At 43.5% G+C, this 18004-nt stretch overlaps 1 protein-coding gene across 10 annotated transcripts in view; it reads left to right on the top strand.

Moving 5' to 3' along the window:
- The first annotated feature begins 2839 nt into the window (after positions 1 to 2839).
- Ankrd12 (ankyrin repeat domain 12) overlaps positions 2840 to 18004 on the top strand; it is a 107348-nt gene continuing 92183 nt past the window's right edge. For all 10 annotated transcript variants that reach the window (XM_076549796.1, XM_076549795.1, XM_076549803.1 and 7 more), the window contains exon 1: positions 2840 to 2977. The gene's annotated coding sequence lies outside the window, so the exon portion shown is untranslated. The remainder of the gene's footprint in view (positions 2978 to 18004) is intronic.

The raw sequence follows: 18004 nt of genomic DNA, 5'->3' as shown, positions 1-18004 counted from the left end.
GCTTTAGACTATTGGTTTATTCCCATCTGTACGTCTTGGTAGTAATCTAGCAACTTGTAGCTGTTAAGTATTATGTCAAAACAACAGAAACACCATGTTAGCCTACCTGTGAGGACTGTTGTTATTATGACTTAATCAAGTTACTCTAGGGTCACCCGTTTTAAACTGCCTGGTCATGTCTATCAGTATTCAGTTATTGTGAAGTCAAAGTTCTGCAAAACTTCAAATATATTTTTCTTTCCCATCTCTGGACACAGCCAAATTTTATGTTGCCATTTTTTTTTTATAAGCCTTATGTCAGTATTTCCTTTAAACTTTTTTTTTTTTTTTTCTGAGACAGGGTTTCTCTGTGTAGTTTTGGTGTCTGTCCTGATCTCACTTTGTAGACCAGACTCCTTTAAACATTTTAATATTAGTTGTTACCGTGTTTCTAACTGGTAAGGTCCCACTACTGGTAATAGGAGTAAGAGAGTTTTCTCTAAAAGCATTTGATTTATGTTTATCTGTGTTCGTTGAGGCAGGGTCCCATTCTGTTACCCTGGTTGTATGTAGCCCACAGCTGCCCGAGTTTAAGATTACAGTAAAAGCATTGCTGGTAAGAAGGAAAGTTAAAACAATTTGATGTGAATCTTTGACTATAATCTTTTCTTTAGTTAGTTAGATGCAGGATCTCACTGTGTAGACCAGGCTGGCTTGGAACTCAGAGACCTGCCTTGTCCCTGTCTCCTGAGTGCTGCTGGCACCAAAGGTGTGCACCTGCCACCACACCTGGCCTTTAACTGTATATTTTCTGTTGTTGTTGTTTTGAGGCAGGGTTTCACCATCTCTGGCTATATTTTTAACACTGAAAGCATACAAGAATTAATGGAGTTGGTTAGTATGACGCATTTTGAAGATGGGTGAATGTGGACAGCATATTTGTATGAATAAAACTATTACATTCGGTTCAAAAAGGAGGTAATATACAATATGTTTGAAAACTCAGAAAGAAATGCTTTAATTAATGGAATAATCAGATTGCTTCAGGATTTATCAGTAATAGGCACTGAGTAATAGGCACTCAGGAGGCAGAGGCAGGTTGCATCTGAGTTTGAGGTCAGCCTGGTCTATATCGCCAAGTCCACGTTAGACAGCTACTTAGTGAGACTCTGTCTAAAAAGAACAACAACAAAAAAAAAAAAACCCCAAGAGCTTTATCTTACGTGGATGAGAGTTTTGCCTGTGTGTCTGGTACTCACCAGAGCCAGAAAAGGGCACTGGATACCCTGGAACTGAAGTTGCATATGGTATATGGTTATGTGGGTGCTGGGGACAACTGAACCCAGGTACTCCAAAATAACAGTAAGTGCTCTTAACTCCTAAGTCATCTCTCCAGCTCTGCCTAGAAAGACAGACTAACTGGTTGTAATTATGATTGAGGGTTTAAATTATGTCTTTAAAAAGTTAAGTTTTTGCCGGAAATAGAGCTCTTCATATAGCACTGTCGAGTGCTTGCTTGGCATGGCCAAGGTCCTAGGTTCCATCTCCAGTACACACATACCTAGATTTCTCCACGAGGTTCACAAGAGTATTTCCCTCTACCCAAGAGCCTGTTGACCTAAAAACAACTTTTTGTTTGCTGTCACTCGTATTCAAGTTAAACTTTACATTCCAATAGCCAAGTGCTTTCCTACTTACTGTTCATACTGAATTTTTTTAAATGTGTGAGTTACCTAAGGGAGAAAATCCTAATTTTTTAAATGCAGATTTATGTCCCTGTTAGTCCAAAAGTCATGTCAGAATATTCAGCTTACTATGACAGTCTTAAACTTCTCATTAAGGTACTAACGGATACTGAAGGAGGCCACAGTTAACGATGAGGGAGAGGATGGTTTCCTGTGGAGTTGTAACTTGGGTGGTTAAGGCACAACGGTTGCAGGCTAACCGCTGTAGATAAAAGCCTTCAGAGGAAGTCTGAGTACAAGCAGCTAGCGAGATGGTAAAATTTCCTCTCACACCCCATGAGACACAGGGTCACATGTGGACCAATTTATTGACGTTTCTGTTCAAAAAGGTCACGGGATCGTGTGGCTAGGGCCGGACGTAACGCTGCGTTCTTTACAACCAGTGCTCATTCCGGTGCTTTAGGGACTGGGTGCGCCCGGCCGGGAAGCAGCCCTGTCTGCGCGCACTGCGGCTCGGACGCCAAGGCGGACCCGCCCCACACCGCCGAGGTGCCCTCCCGCCGGCCCGGGGCGCCCACCGCCAGCAAACCCCTCCCGGTCTCCGGCGGGTCTGCGGTCCCAACTCAAACCCAGCAAAAATATGAGCGTTTCCTCCGCCGAGCGCCGGCACCAACGCGCCTTTGCACATCTCGGGTGGCGGCGGCGGCCGCGGTGCCGGCTCCGGCGCCGGCGCGGGGGCTGCGTTCCACTCCCACCAGGCTCCCACAGCTCCTCGGGCGCGGCTGGCCCGGGAGGCCCAGGACTTCCGGCCCCCTCCGTTCCGCACCGCTTCGCTCCGCACGGACGCCACCCGCCGCCGCCGCCGCCGCCACCGCCGTGCTCTCCGCTCTTGGGGAGAGCCAAAGGGCCGGGCGCGTCGGGGGCGGGGCACGGCGGTCACGCCGCCCGTCCCGTGCCTGCAGGAGTCACGTGCCCGCCGGGGTCACGTGCTCGCGCCGCAGCCAATCGCGGGGAACGCTGTCCGGGAGCAAGGAGGCTGTGGTGAGAGACCGACCAAGACCGGAGATGTTTTCAAGCCTGGCCCCGGCGGCATTAGGGGCTGGTGCAGCGGCGACGGAGACCCCGGCAGCGGCGGCCCCCCGGAGGCCCTCGTTCAGGGGCTGAAGCCTTCTGCGCCCGCCGAGCCTCGGGTCCGTGCGGGCCAGGGGGGCGTGGCGACCAGAGGGGAGGAAGGAGGGCGCGGTTTCGAGTCTGTCCCGGGCACCAGGGAGGAGACCCTCAGTTCTGTGCCCCGTCTCCTCCCCGGACGTCAGGTAGGGGGGTTGCGCCTCTGCCAGCCGCGCCCAGCCGCCACGCGCCGCCCGGCCCGGTCCGGCCCAGCCCGCGACGGGGCCGACCGGACCCGTGACAGGCCGTTGGTGGCCGCCCCGCCCGGCATCCTGACGGGTCGCGGCGCAGGTGGGGCTGCCGCTGGGCGACGCTCGGGCGGCGGCTGGCGCGAGCGCCCCGGCCGCGGCTTACCGGAACATGGCGCGGCCGGGAGGGCGCCGCCGGCGCACCGGGACGGACGGCATCGCGGGGGCGCGCCCTGCCGCCGCGCGCTCCCGGTGCCAGGCGCGCGGCGTGCGCGGATGTCGGAGACACGGTGCGGGCCGGGGCGTAGGAGGCGCGGTGGTCCCGGGAGAGGTGCGTGAAAGCGGAAGGACCTGCGGCTCGCGGAGCCGGTTCTGTCCTAAATGCCAGTGCGACCTGCCCTTGCGACGCTGGGCTATCAGGTCTCAGTTTGTGCCAGTTCCGGTTGGAATGATGTTCAGAGACCCTTAGAGCACGTTGGAATCTTAGATCTGATTTTGAAGAGTAATGTGGGATGACGCATCCTTCAGGATCCAAAGCGTTGAATAAACGGTTGTACAAAGAGGTCACCGAAACCCAGCTGACAGCTGTTTTAATAATCACAGTGAGAATGGAAGTGAACAGTATTGCACTAGTTGAGCACGTAGGAAGCATTTGAAGCAATGTGGGTTGTAGGGACTGTAATTTCCGCTGGACACCCCTTGAACTGGGGTGAGGTATGTTGCAAATCCAGCGATCTGGATTTGGGATTACCACTAATTCTGTGGTTGAGATGAACCTGCATTCTCGGTCATGTGTTTCCTCTTATTTTGAAATGGTCTGAGTCAATTATAAAGGAAGACAAGCTATTCGAGTAAGGCATCTATTCATTAAAAACATATGCCTAAGGAGGCCGTTAAAAATCTTGGTTACTGATCTTTTTCAGTTTCATCAATCTTTACACAAAGGCTTTCCTGGAGATTATCTCAGAACTGGCAATATATGATCTGTTGGTGCCAAGTGGTTTAAAAGCAAAATTCGTTAGAATCGCCGATGTAAGGTTGAAGACGTTATATCGCCCTTTAAGAACATTTCGGTATAACATTTAGTATTTTAATACATTTGTTTAGATGTGTGGGTGTGGAGGTCAGAGACAACTTCCTGGAGTTGGTTCTTGTCTTGTGCTATGTGGGTCCCACGCTCGGGCCCTTCTTTTAGTGGCAGGTACCTTTACACTTTGAGCCATCTTGACTGCCCACTGTGAACCTTTTGAGAGAGCTTTCATTTGGGTCAAAAGCAAAAATATATAAAAATACGAAAAGCTTCTCCTGGAGTTTATAGAGGGAGAAAGGCTTGAGAATTCTTTATGCTTGATAGATGCGCTCATCAAATATCTAATGCTCTCTACAAGCTTGACTTAGGTAGGACACACTTAACTGTTCAACTGGGTGTTCTGTTTTGGAGACTGGCCAAGTTTTCTGGAAGAGAAACCAGAGGGTTAAGTGTATTTGTAGAAGGAGTATTAGAAATAAAAGTTGGAAGCCTTTCTCATTTCTTACAGTTTTTGTATTTTAAAGTTAACATAGTTTACGGGCTAAGCAGAGTTCAAACAGTGAGAATCTCTGGGTATGCATCCTATGAAGTCTGTGGAGTCTGTTTGAGGAGGAGTTAAGAGAACAATAGTGAAAGAGCCCGGTGGCTGAAAATGTTTTGTAGTCTTGGTATTTATTGGTTCCTTTTTTTTTTTTTCTTTCCTCCTTTTTTGATTTTCAAGACAGGGTTTCTCGGAGTAGCTTTGGCTGTCCTGGAACTCATTCTTTAGACCAGGCTGGCCTTGAATTTGTACAGAGATCAGCCTGCCTCTGCCTCCCAAGTACTAGAATTAAATCCTGCGACACAGCTTTGGTATTGGTTTTTTAATATCCAGGAAAAAATCATGTCTGAACTTCATATGGAAACAAGAGGAGTAAACTGGAAAAGAAGATGATTTTCTCAAGATTACAGTGTTGCTGGGAGATGTAGCTCGGTTAGTAGAGTGCTTGCCTACCATGTTGGAAGCTGTGGATTTTATCCCCAGCATCAAATGAACCAGGCTTAATACTCCACTCCTACTGTGTCTGACACTCAGCACACAGGAAGTAGAGGAAGGAGGAGCCGTTCAAGATTGGGTTAGAGATGCGGCTATCATTAAAGCGTGAACACGAGGACCGTAGTTGAGATGCCCAGCAATGGTGTGAAGGTTGGGAGCTGTGGCACACCTGTAATTTTCCCACTGGGGAAGCAGAGGCTAGGAGGAGAGTCTCTGGGGCTTGTCAGCAAGCCAGATTGACAGATTTCAGGTTCAGTGAGAGATGCTGCCTCAAAAAAAATAAGGTGGAAAGCAGTTGAAGATGCTGACCCGTGGCCACCATACATGCATTCCACACATGCATCTGTGTGTATATGCATACATAAATACATCCACCACCACCACCAAAATATTTTAACCTACATGGTGAGTTCTAGGTCAGCCTGAGATACATCAGACCCTTTCAAAAAAATTCCGTCCTGTCGCCCTCCTTTCCCCATTGAGGTTTTTGGGAAAGGGGACTGACAGTTCTAAAGTTGGGTGGAGAGATGGTAGTCAGTTGGGATATTTAAAAAGAATTATTTTTTAAGTTTGAGGTTTTCTTTTAGTTGATTAGTAGTTAATTTTTTTTTTTTTTTTTTGTTGATTTTCGAGACAGGGTTTCTCTGTATAGCTCTGGCTGCTCTGTAGACCTGGCTGGCTGTGAACTCAGAGATCACCTACCTCTGCCTTCCAAGTGCTGGGATTAAAGGTGTGCCACCACACTCCACAGTTAATTTTTCTTTTTTGTTAAATTTAATTTAATCTTTTTGAACATAAAAACAGGTTATAATTTAAAAGTCCAGGGTTATTTTAAACAGTCAAATTATTTTCTCTGTAGAAAGTAGTATAAATGATAACATTTCCTAATAAGTCCTTTTAAGCTAAATGATAGCTGAACTATACATATAAATGTTGATTAGATTCTGGTATACAGAAGAGACCTATCTTCATATGTTCAGAGAGCTATGTTTTACTTAAGTTGTGTAAGTGAGATTCCTATTCATCTTCCCCTTCACTGTTTGATTTACAGTAGACATTTTTCTATAGGCTAATCCATAGTCTAAAAAGATTTTAGCCTCCCCTCCTGAAAGTACGGCCAGCATTTTCTTTCATCAGCTTGATACAGTACAAATTCTTATCCTAATAGTGAAATGTTTCACTAAAGCTTGCCCAGTGATTGGTCAAAACCAAAACTTATTATTAGCCACAGTCATCCTAGGGTCCCCCCTGAGAGGTAGCCTCCCTGGATCTGTGGGTTGCAGTCTAGTAGTCCTTTACTTTATATCTAGTATCCACTTATGAGTGAGTACATACCATGTTTGTCCTTCTGAGTCTGGGTTACCCAAGAAAATTTTTTTGAGTCAGAGTCTCTCTCAGGCTGGCTTCAAATTCATAGTATAGGCGGGGCAGTGGTGGCGTTCGCCTTTAGTCTCAGCACTCGGGAGGCAAAGGCAGACGGATTTCTGTGAGTTCGAGGCCAGCCAGGTCTACAGAGTGAGATCCAGGACAGGCACCAAAGCTACACAGAGAAACCCTGTCTCAAAAAAAAAAATTTTTTTTTTTATTTTCACAATATAATTCAGAATGTCCTTGAAGGGTCCTCTTGTATACTATACCCGCCCCCAAGCACTCAACTGAGTTACATCTCAGCCCCCGTTCTGCCACCTCCCTTTAAAATGTTGATTACTTTTTGGATGTATAATTTATTGTTATTTGATGTGCATTGGTGTTTTGCCGCCTGTGTGTGTGTCAGTGTGAGAGTGTCAGAAGCCCTGGAACTGGAGTTACAGACAGCTGTGAGCTGCCACATGGGTGCTGTGAATTGATCAGAGGTCTTCTGGAAAAGTAGCCATTGTTCTTAACCACTGAACCATCTTTCCAGCCCCTTAAAGGTTTATATTTATTTATGTGTCTGTGTAGGCATGTACAGATGTGCAGAGTGTCTGCAGAGGACAGGGGTCTTGATCCCCTGGTGCTGGGATTACAGGTGGTTGTGAGCCACCCGATGTGGATGCTGGGAGTAAAACATAATACCCAAGCCCTTTGTAATGTTTTGTTTCTGGATTGGGCCCTGTTAAATTGACTAGACAGACATTCTGTTCATGTCTCAGCCTCCCAAGTAGTTCAGATTATAGGCTTGTTCCACCAGTTCCAGTTTTCATGAAGAATGTTTAATTTCAGTCTGAAAAGAGAATGGTTAGTGAGATCAGTCAGCTCTATCATTGTAGGAAGTTTCAGCTACTCCACCTCATATACTCCATACTCATATACACTCAAGGACATGGAGTAGCCTCAGGTAGAATTTCCCTGTACTTGCAGTAGGTTGCTTCAGAATTGTCTTTCTGATTAGGAATTTATTGCTAAGAACATGTATTTGTATACCCATGTCACATTTGGAGAGAGAGTCTTAGAACTAGAAGTGAATTCACGTTTTCTAATCCACGTTCTTCATTTTTCAAATGAAAAGGTAAAAGCTTGGTAAGAAGGTACATGACTTAGAGTTGTCTGCCTTAGTGATTTGTCTAGAAGTTTCTTGCTGTGAGATGCTAATTTGTTCTTTATTTAGGAGTAGCTTTATGAAGTAGAAGGAAAAAGACCTTGAACTATAACTGAGAAGGTCTAGATTTAACTTCTTTGTCACTTATTTTTTCTGACAAATCATGTAACATTCAGAACCTTGCATTCTTCATTTACCAAAAATAATTTCCTGGGGCTGTAGAGTACCTGCTTGGAATGTGGGAGGCCCTGTTTACTCAGCACCATCACTGTCACCAATAATACTAATAATTAATAATAATAATTTTCTGCATAATCTCCACAGTTACTGGGTGGAGCAAACGAGAGAACAACAGGAAGCACGTTGTATACCGGGAACTTTTATACAAAGTAGATGATGCTACTTAAAATGTACTTCTCAAGTGTAACAAGATGCTTCAGTCCCTAGGTTTGTGCTCAGCTCCAGCTTTATTATGTTCTGCACCTGCTATTTTGGGATTATAATTCCTTGTAGATACATTTTTTTCCAATCCCCACTTAGTTCTAATCTTGGTAAAGCGGCTTATGAACACTCTAAATATTGCTTTAGCCCTCCAATTTCTCCTAGAGAATATAAAGTTGCTTCATACAGCGTTTAAAAACATTCTTGTTATACACTCATGCATGCATAATTTGTTTCCTTAGCAGACAATGGCTTTTTAAAAGCAATAGTGAAAGTATCATAGTAGTGATGTTAATTTGTCTATTGCTGGTTTCCAGAGATGGCAGTAGCAGGAAATAAATTTCCTTTATAAACTCAGTTTTGAATAGTTGATTTTTTTTTTTTTTTGTCATCTAGTGATTCTAAAGTCTATAAAAATGCTGTGGTGGCTCATGCCTGTAATCCCAGCATTTAGGAGGCTGAGGTAGAAGGATCACCCCAAATTCTAAGCCAAACTAGCCACAACATGAGTTAAAGGTCAGCCTGGGTTAGAGGGAGACCCTGAATAAATATACAGAATATGTTCTAACTTTGTATATGTTTGTTTGCGCCCCCCCCTCTCTCTTTCTTCTTTTTTTCTCATTTGAGACATGATAGTCTTATGTAGCCCTGGCTGACCTGGAACTCACTCTGTAGACCAGCCTGGCCTTGACCTCACAGAGATCCATATCAATAAATTGATGTTAGAGTGATGCCCAGATTATCAGAGTATTTTTAACCTTGAACATAAAAAGTATTAAAAGCATTGATTATCAGCCAGGGGATGGTGGCCTTTAATCCCAGCACAGGAGGCAGAAGCAGGAGGATCTCGGTGAGTTGGAGGCCAGCCTGGTCTATAGAGTAAGTTCCAGGATGATCACATTTGTTGAGTGCCTTGTGAGAGTCTTTGTTCAAGGTTTAAGTCAACATTTCATAAGCCTATAAAACAGTGTTCTAGTACGGCAAATTAAGCTGACACTATGGATAGTTAGGAGATAATAGATGTTCACAAGCTAAGTAGTAACAGCTTCCATGTGTGTCTTAGCCATTTCTCTCTGGTCTCTTTTTTTGTTTTTGTTTTTTTATTTTATTTATTTATTTTGGTTTTTTGAGACAGGGTTTTTCTGTGTAGCTTTGGTGCCTGTCCTGGATCTTGCTCTGTAGATCAGGCTAGCCTTGAACTCACAGAGATCCACCTGGCTCTGCTTCCCGAGTGCTGGGATTAAAGGCGTGCACCACCACCACCACCACCACCACCACCACCACCACCACCACCACCACCACCACCACCACCACCACCACCACCACCACCACCGCCCGGCTGGTCTCTCTTTAGTTAAGAGTGGCTAGCTGTTTTTGAAGAGGTAATATTTATTAAATCGTAGACTTCATGAAAAATGCTTGAAGGCCAATTGTTCCACTAACTAGGTCGCCAGAAAGGAAAATGAAAGTAAGTATTTTATAAGAATACTGGAAAATAAGCCAATAGGGTTTTTGCTTTGTTTTGTTTTGTAAGATGCATATGTGGGTTGTTCTCCATTTCCCCTAACCCCTTTCATTGCTGGAGATAGATCTCATGGCCTTAGACATGCTGGTCAAGCACTGTATCTCTGAGTTACATCTCCAGCCCATGATTAGCCGCTTGCCACCAAACGTGAGGACTTCAGTTAGATCTTTGGCACCTCATGGTGGAAGGAGAGAGCTGACTTTTGAACGATGTCTTCTGACCACCATGTACATACTGTTGCACATGTGTGCCCCAAAAATAAATATGTAAGAAGAGAGATGCACTAATCACAAAAGGGGAAAAAAGCATGCTGGACTCATGTAGAACTTTATAAAGGTCTAGATCCAGTGAAGGGAAATTTGAGTCTGTCCAGGTTAGAGAATAGCAGCTGTCGGGTGGCGGTGGTGGAGGGTGCCTTTAATCCCAGAACTCGGGGCAGAAGCAAACGGATCTCTGTGAGTTCGAGGCCAGCCTGGTCTAGAAAACAAGTTCCAAAGCTACACAGAGAAACCTTGTCTCAAAAAACCAAAAATAGAAAGAAAAAAAAAAAAAAAAGCGCCCAGAGTAGGTTTCCTTATTTCATACTAGTGAGGACTTCCAGAAGCCTGCCAAATTCAAACTTTTACCTTCAGTCCCTAAAAAGTTTAAATGAAACACAGAGCTTAAGATACACAAGGTAAATTATGAAATAAATTATAGCATAGAAGTTATTTGTTTTTTAAAATTCTTAGAATATGAAAATAGTTTTATCTGAGCTACTGGAGAGGGTGTCTAGGGGTTAAGAGCACTTTCAGTTTTTCCAGAGGACCTGAGTTCAGTTCCCAACATCCCCATCAGGTGAGTTATGACCACCTGTAACTTCAGCTCCAGGGTAACCAACACCATCTTCTGGACTTGTGGGCAACCCACATGCATGTGCATGTACACACACACAACACACACACACACACACACACACACACACACACACACACACACACACACACCTTACAGTATTTTCCATAGCCAGGGCCTCTAACAGATGTTTTTTGTACTGAAGTTGGTTAAAAATATGTAGTAGTTTGCCTTTCTGCTTATCAGTATGTATTTGGGCTACAATTGGAATAATTATCACAAATAATACTGACAGCAAATAATTTTCCTAACTACTTTATTGAAACTTCTAAGTGCATGACATAGTTTTTCAGATTATTTGCCTATGTGAGAATTTGCCTGCTTACTGCCTCCAATCTCCATTGTATTTTATTTCATTTTATTTGAGGTAGGATCCTGCCATGTAGCCCAGGCTGACTTGGAACTCGACTTGTTGACAGATGGCCCTTGAACTTGTGGTGATGTGAGATAACAGGATTGCATTACCATGGCTAGCGTCTATCTTCTAATAGAGAACAAAAACCATATGTGATTCTCTTTTCTGCCTAGAGTAACTATATTGACTCAAGATAAAAGAATGCCTTGAAAGTTACGGTGGTTTGCCAGGAGGCAGACACAGGCAGTTTGAGGTCAGCCTAGTTTACTAGTGAGCTCCAAGCTAGCCTAAGCTACATGGTGAGACACAGTCTCCTCCCCTAAACCAAAAAAAAAAAAAAAAAAAAAGTTACAGTGGTTTGAGTTTACAAAGTACATTTTGCATCTAAGTTATTTGATTTTCACAACTATGTGTGGCAAAAAAGATTTGTCAGCTAATTTGATGGAACCATGGATGGAATCTGTGTTAAAATTACTGGAGTAAACTTAGACTGCTTTGAAATTCACTTATGAATGAGAAGTATGAATAAACCTAAAAGAATAGAAAAGAAGGACAGTATTTTAAATAGCTGAGGTGACCATCAGTAGGGGTTATTTAATCTTCAGACGTTCTCCCCATCTTCCATGACTATAAACAACACATTCCAGATGAAAGAGTATGCTTTGTAAGATGCAGTTGAATAGGACGAAAAAGAGCCTTTTTACTAAGTTCTGTTTGTCTTCTTCATGTTAGGAAAGGTAAACAAAAGGTTGCTGGGTAGCATCTCGGCTTACTCATGCTGTCCTTGGTTGTGAAGAAGGAAACTATGGCTCTTCATTCTCCGGCTACTGTGCCTGTGTTCTACAGACTGCTCTTCAAAATAAACACCTACTTATATGGGAATTTACATAAACTTAGATTTGTGTTAAAATCATATCACCACTTTCATGCTACTTTTTAAAAATACCTTTTTTTTTTTTTTTTTTTTTTTTTTTTTGCATGTGGTATCTGTGTGGTGATCAGAGAACATCTCATAGGAGTCAGTCCCTGTAGATTCCAGGGGTCTAACTCAGTCCCTCAGGCCTGGCAGCAAGTGCCCTTTCTAAGCGGTCTACCCCACTGGCCCCTCACTGTACTTTTTAAGGCTTTAATCTGTGTTGTTGTAGAAGGTATTTGACACTAGTTCTATGAATTTGGATATTAGCTAATATATGGGGGAATAATATATTTGTGAATTAACCCTTCATATCCTTTAGTCATTTTTCCTCTTTGTTCCTCCTTACTCAGATTTTTAGGAGTTATAAGAACTTTAGGAAATAATACTCTAATGTGGATTAGAGTTTTTATATTACTGAGTTAACTTGTGCTACTGTTACAGTAAAAAAATATATACTAGGAAATAGGTAGCTGTTCTTTAACCCTTTCATGCTGTCTTCACCTGGTGAACATTATTAGATTTCCATATCTTTTATCTTGCAAGTCTTTTCCTTCAGAATCATGATTTTTACAGCCCATTTAAAAGCCCCAAAAGAAACTTCAAACAGGATCACTCCACTTTTAGTTAACAAGGTGATGACTCTAGTAGTTGTTTTTTTTTTTTTTTTTTGGTTGTTGTTGTGTAGCTTAGAATAGAATGTTCTTACTATGTAACCCAGGATGGCCTGAACTTGTGACAATATTCCTGCCCCCAAGTCCTGGAATTAAAGGTGTGAGTCACTAAACTGAGCTCCTACCTATTACCTTTATATATACTCATGTTGTCAGAAAACAGAATCCTGCCGGGCAGTGGTGGCGCACGCCTTTAATCCCAGCACTCGGGAGGCAGAGCCAGGCGGATCTTTGTGAGTTCAAGGCCAGCCTGGGCTACCAAGTGAGTTCCAGGAAAGGCGCAAAGCTACACAGAGAAACCCTGTCTCGAAAAACCAAAAAAGAAAAAAGAAAACAGAATCCTTTGAGCATTTGAAGGAACACAGTTTTACATTTGAATGATATTCATTGTGAAGTACTAATTGGTGTGGAGCATAATTACAAGTATTCTATAGTTGGTAACTCACAGCTTAGGTGGAATTCAAATGGAAGATAAATAGAATGGTTATTTTCTATTTTATATTATTAATTATTATTACTATTACTATTATTAATGAAGACAGGGTCCCATTGTGTAGTCCTAGTTGGCCTGGAACTTGCTATGTAGACCAAACTAGCCTTGAGCACACAGAGATCTACTTGCCTTTGTTTCCTGAGTGCTGGGATTATGGGTGTGTGCTTCCACACCTGACTTATTTTTTTATTTTTTAAAATTATTTTATGTGTATTAGTGTTTTACCTGCATGTATATCTGTGTACCATGTGTGCACATAGAACCCACACAGGTCAAGAGAGGGCCTTGAGTCCTCTGCAACTGGAGTCCTCTAGAAGAGCAGCTAGTGCTCTTAACTGTTGTGTCGTCTCTCTAGCTTCTTATTTTTTGTTTTTTTGAGACATAGTCTCTAGACCAGGGTGGCTTTAAGCCATATGAATGTAGCCAGGGGTGATCTTGAACTTAAAATCTTCTTGCCCATACTTTAAAAGTACTGGTTGGTTTTTTGCAAAACTTAATATCTAACAGATGAAGAAAAAGTACTTAAAAGAAGTATCCAAAACTATCAAGAATCTAGAGGTATTTTTGAAGTTGTGCTGTAGGTTTTATTGGTGAATCTGATAGGGGCTGTGGGGTTTGGTCTCTCTAAAGGACCAAGAAACACTAACTTACTTTGAAATGTTACTGCTGTTTACTTGTTTTGAGACAAGGTCTCACACTATAGCCTTGGCTGGCCTGTAGCTCACTCTGTAGAAAAGACATTGGTCTCATTCATAGATGGATGGATGGATGGATGGATGGATGGATGGATGGATGGATGGATGGATGGAGTGTGTGTGTGTGTGTGTGTGTGTGTGTGTGTGTGTGTGTTGTATTTTTTTTGTTTTTTGTTTTTGTTTTTGTTTTTCGAGACAGGGTTTCTCTGTATAGCTTTGTGCCTTTCCTGGAACTCACTTTGTAGCAACTCACTTTGTAGCCCAGGCTGGCCTCAAACTCAACAGAGATCCACCTGCCTCTGCCTCCCAAGTGCTGGGATTAAAGGCATGTGCCACCACCACCCGGCCTGTATTGGTTTTTCATGACAGGGTTCTCAGTGTAGCCTTGGCTGTCCTGGAACTCTTTGTAAACCAGGCTGGCCGTGAACTCAGAGATCTTCCTGCCTCTGCCTCCTGAGTGCTGGGATCAAAGGCATGTGAGTGCCACAGTGCCTGGCTCAAGTCTGGTCTCTTACATTAAAAGTTTATATTTTTATATTCCTCCTTCTCTTGGGTTTATAAACTGTGTCGCTGTGCACGGTTTCAGATTCTACACACACACACACACACACACACACACACACACACACACACACTGTCTAGCCATGTAACTCTGGTTGGCCTGGAAACAATAAACTTTGTGTCACTATATATTAAGAAATGGTTTATTTTAAAAAATAAAACCAAGCCAGATACAGTGGCATATTCCTGGACTCCCAGTATTTAGCAGGAGTGTATAGGAGAATTACTTGTTTGAGGTCAGCTCTGGCTCTTTTGGAACTCACTCTGTAGACCACGCTAGTTTTGAACTCAAAGATCTACCTGCCTCTGCCTCCTGAGTGGTAGGATTAAAGGCATGTGCCACCACCACACTTGGTGGCTTTTAAATCTTAATTGTTCCAGTCAGAAAAGTTAACAGTAGTAACATAACACTACTACTTTGAATCAGTTTACAGTGTATGTTACTTTAAATGTCCAGGCATCCTGAAATCTTTTATGTAGTCTGGGAGGTGTGAGTGAGAGTCAGAAATGGTGAGGAGCAGATTAGGCCTAAAGTAAGGCCTAACCAATTCAACTTTGCTATGAAGTCATGGAAATGACAGTTTTAATCTGCAGTAGTAGTCTTGATGTAGGCTTATAAATAATAATTGGGTCAAGGTGGAAATGACCTGGTATGTGAATCACAAGTGGCTTACTGCTTCCTTTAACTGCTCTTGTAAGTCTACTGATGGTAGCTCTTTGTAACTTCATAAAGATGATGGGAAAAGGAAAAGATATATTCCTGACTACAGGCTTGCTTTGCTTATACTGGAGCAACAGTGATTATCATAAACTTCAGGTTTTTTAAATTTACCTTTATTTAATATTTTAAGTTCTTTGGCAATTTCATAAATGTCTATAATGTATCTTGAACATTCTACCCTGCCTTACTAATTTTTTTTTCTTTTGGTTTTTCGAGACAGGGTTTCTCTGTGTAGCTTTGGAGCCTGTCCTGGAACTCACTGTGTAGCCCAGGCTGGCCTTGAACTCACAGAGATCCACCTGCCTCTGCCTCCCGAGTGCTAGGATCAAAGGTGTGCACCACCACCACCTGGCCTACCTCACTATTTAGTGTTGGAGATTGAACGAGGACCTCATGCTTGCTAAACAAGTGCCCTGCTTCTGAACCACACCCTCATCTCTCTGGTAGTTGTGTGTGTGTGTGTGTGTGTGTGTGTGTGTGTGTGTGTGTGTGTGTGTGTGTGTGTATACACCACAAGAGGATAGAAGGAGCTTGTGGTGGCTAGCACACTCCTTTAATCCCAGCACTCAGGAGGCAGAGGCAGGTGATCTCTGTGAGTTCAAGGCCAGCCTGGTCTATAGAGGGAGTTTTAGGACAGCCAGGGCTATACAGCAAAACCCTCTCAAAAAAAAAAAAAAAAAAAAAAGAAAGAAAGAAAAGAAAAGAAAAAGATAGAGGTGGACTTGGGTGCCTCCTTTGCTTTCCACTGTGTATCTTTTTTTTTTTTTTTTTAGACAGTTTCTCTGTGTAGCTTTGTACCTTTCCTGGAACTCGCTCTGTAGACCAGGCTGGCATCGAACTCACAGAGATCCACCTACCTCTGCCTCCCGAGTGCTGGGATCAAAGGCATGCTCCACCACCGCCCGGCTCCACTGTGTATCTTGAGACAGGTTTTTCTCATTGACGTTGGAAAGACTGGCTGCAGCCTACTGTCACCTCAGCCTTTTACTGGTGGGATTGTCGGCATATATCACTATTGGAATCTTTCTGGAATAAGCACTCAGACACCCATGAGAGTGGAAACGAGGAGATGTCACCAGTGGACCAAAGTCAGGACAGCTCCTGAAAGGCTTGGTCCTGGGTCCAGTTTGCATTCTTAGTTTGTACTCTAAAACTACAAGGTGGGGCAGGCAGGCAAGCGAGATTTTACAGAAGCGTATGAGGCAGTCAGCAGGTTGTTAAAGGGAGCAACTGATTGATTCAGCTGTTTCTCTAGGTCATTCTGTTCCAGATAGCAAATGAAGTCATGTTGGCAAAATGCACAGTATAAGCTGTGCTTTAAGTAAGTAAATCACTAAATTAATCAATAAACCAGCATCAAATAATTGGTCTTTTTACCGTATTCTACTTCATTCCCTCCTTTCACCTTCACAACACCTCATGAATCTATCTTGAAGTGATGGGTTGGCATATGAACCGTATTGTACTCCATTGGCTCTCATTTGGACCTCTAGCCTAATCCTTTCTAACAATGTTTTGGCATTTTCTTGTACCATTCCTGACTGATTGCATAAACACCGTACTTAAGGCCTTGCATATGCCCCCTTCTCAGTGGGAATCAAGTCTAATCCTCTGTGGTTTTGGAGGACTATTGCTGCCAATGACTTCACATAGTTCTGAAGAATGACTATGTTTTCCTAAACAGTAGTTATGTTTTTCATGATCTAAGTAGAGAGCTACCTCTTTTGAACTTGTTAGTAGATGCCTATTGTAGTGGCATTGGTGGTCATGGGCCCTGTCAGAGCCATTCCTAACAGGATGGGTAGAAAAGTACAGGAGTTTTCATATTTCTTGACTCTAAGGGATGTAAGTATTGTTGGACCTCACTTCCTGGGAGCACATCTACCTTGGGGCCCAAGAATACCAGTTTGCAGCTGTCTGCTGAAGCAGGTGAAGTGTGTCCCATTAGCAGTTACTGCTCTTTTAACTAGTCTGGTACAGCCCTTTTAATCCCCCCCCCCCCCCCCCCCCGAGACAGGGTCTCTCTATTTAGCCCTGGCTGTCCTGGAACTCTCCCTGTAAACCAGGATGACTACAGAAAGTTTGAGGTCATCCTGGTCTCGAGTTGCCTCTGCCTCCCGATGCTGGGATTAAAGGTGTGTGCCACCACTGCCTGGCTTGAATTTTCTGTACATTGGTCTTTTCCTGTGACCTGAACACCTAGGTGGCCCAGTTAAACATTCCCCTTTTGTGTTGGTTATTCATTCTTACTCCAGTATAAGTAACCCAGCTTGCAGGTAAGCAAACCCCGCAATCTTGACCTGGGTTAAGGAGCTCGTGGCTGTATTTACTAAAGCCAGAGTTTTGAGACATGGCTTTCTCACATGAAATGTTTCTCTTTGGTCAGTCTCCATATTATTCCTTTTTTCCATTAAGGTCCATTCCAGCCCTAATTCCTTGTCCCTATGTGGGGCAAGGTCCCCTTAGTGGCAAAGTCCACACGTGACCAGTATTTAAGACTACTAGGTTCCCTATAATCTTTTTTTGGTCCTCTAACAAGTCATCCATGTTAGACCCCAAAGTTTAGGGTCTCGAGTGGGCGCCCCAAGAACCCAGACTCCAGTCCAGTTGATGCAACAGCAAGAGGTGTTTATTAATGTGGCTGTACAGTCGGGCAAACTCAGCTCCAGAGAGCAAGAGTCGCGCCGCCCACAGTCACATGGGGGCTTTTAAAGGAAAAACCCACAAAAGCCATAAGATTACAGTTCCCATACAATTTTGTTTCACAAGATCATGGTCTGATCACAGAGTGGGTACAGTCACATCTGCATGTACATTCTTCCCAAAACCTCAAGGAGGGTATCAGGGCGGGAGTGGAGTTTACACAAAGGTCACAGTGGTCCTTCCTGGAATACTTGCAACTATCCCAGTCACAGTTGAGCATATCTCTTAACAGAAATCTTTTTACATTGTTACATTGTTGCAGGAGTGGTTGAATAATGATTGAGTCAGCTTGCTCTTGGAACTAGATTTTCTTTTTAGTTCCTTATTCTCCTGGGGCTTGGGGGGTGTAAGCCTGAAGGGTTAGGGTCTTTCAATCCATAGGCTGTCACTATCTGGGGCCATCACCAAAGAGAATCATAGTTTGTT

This window comes from Peromyscus maniculatus, chromosome 13, assembly GCF_049852395.1.
Source record: "Peromyscus maniculatus bairdii isolate BWxNUB_F1_BW_parent chromosome 13, HU_Pman_BW_mat_3.1, whole genome shotgun sequence".
Classification (NCBI taxonomy): domain Eukaryota; kingdom Metazoa; phylum Chordata; class Mammalia; order Rodentia; family Cricetidae; genus Peromyscus; species Peromyscus maniculatus.
The sequence above is the reverse complement of the archived record's forward strand: the minus strand, read 5'-3'. Positions and strand labels throughout refer to the sequence as shown.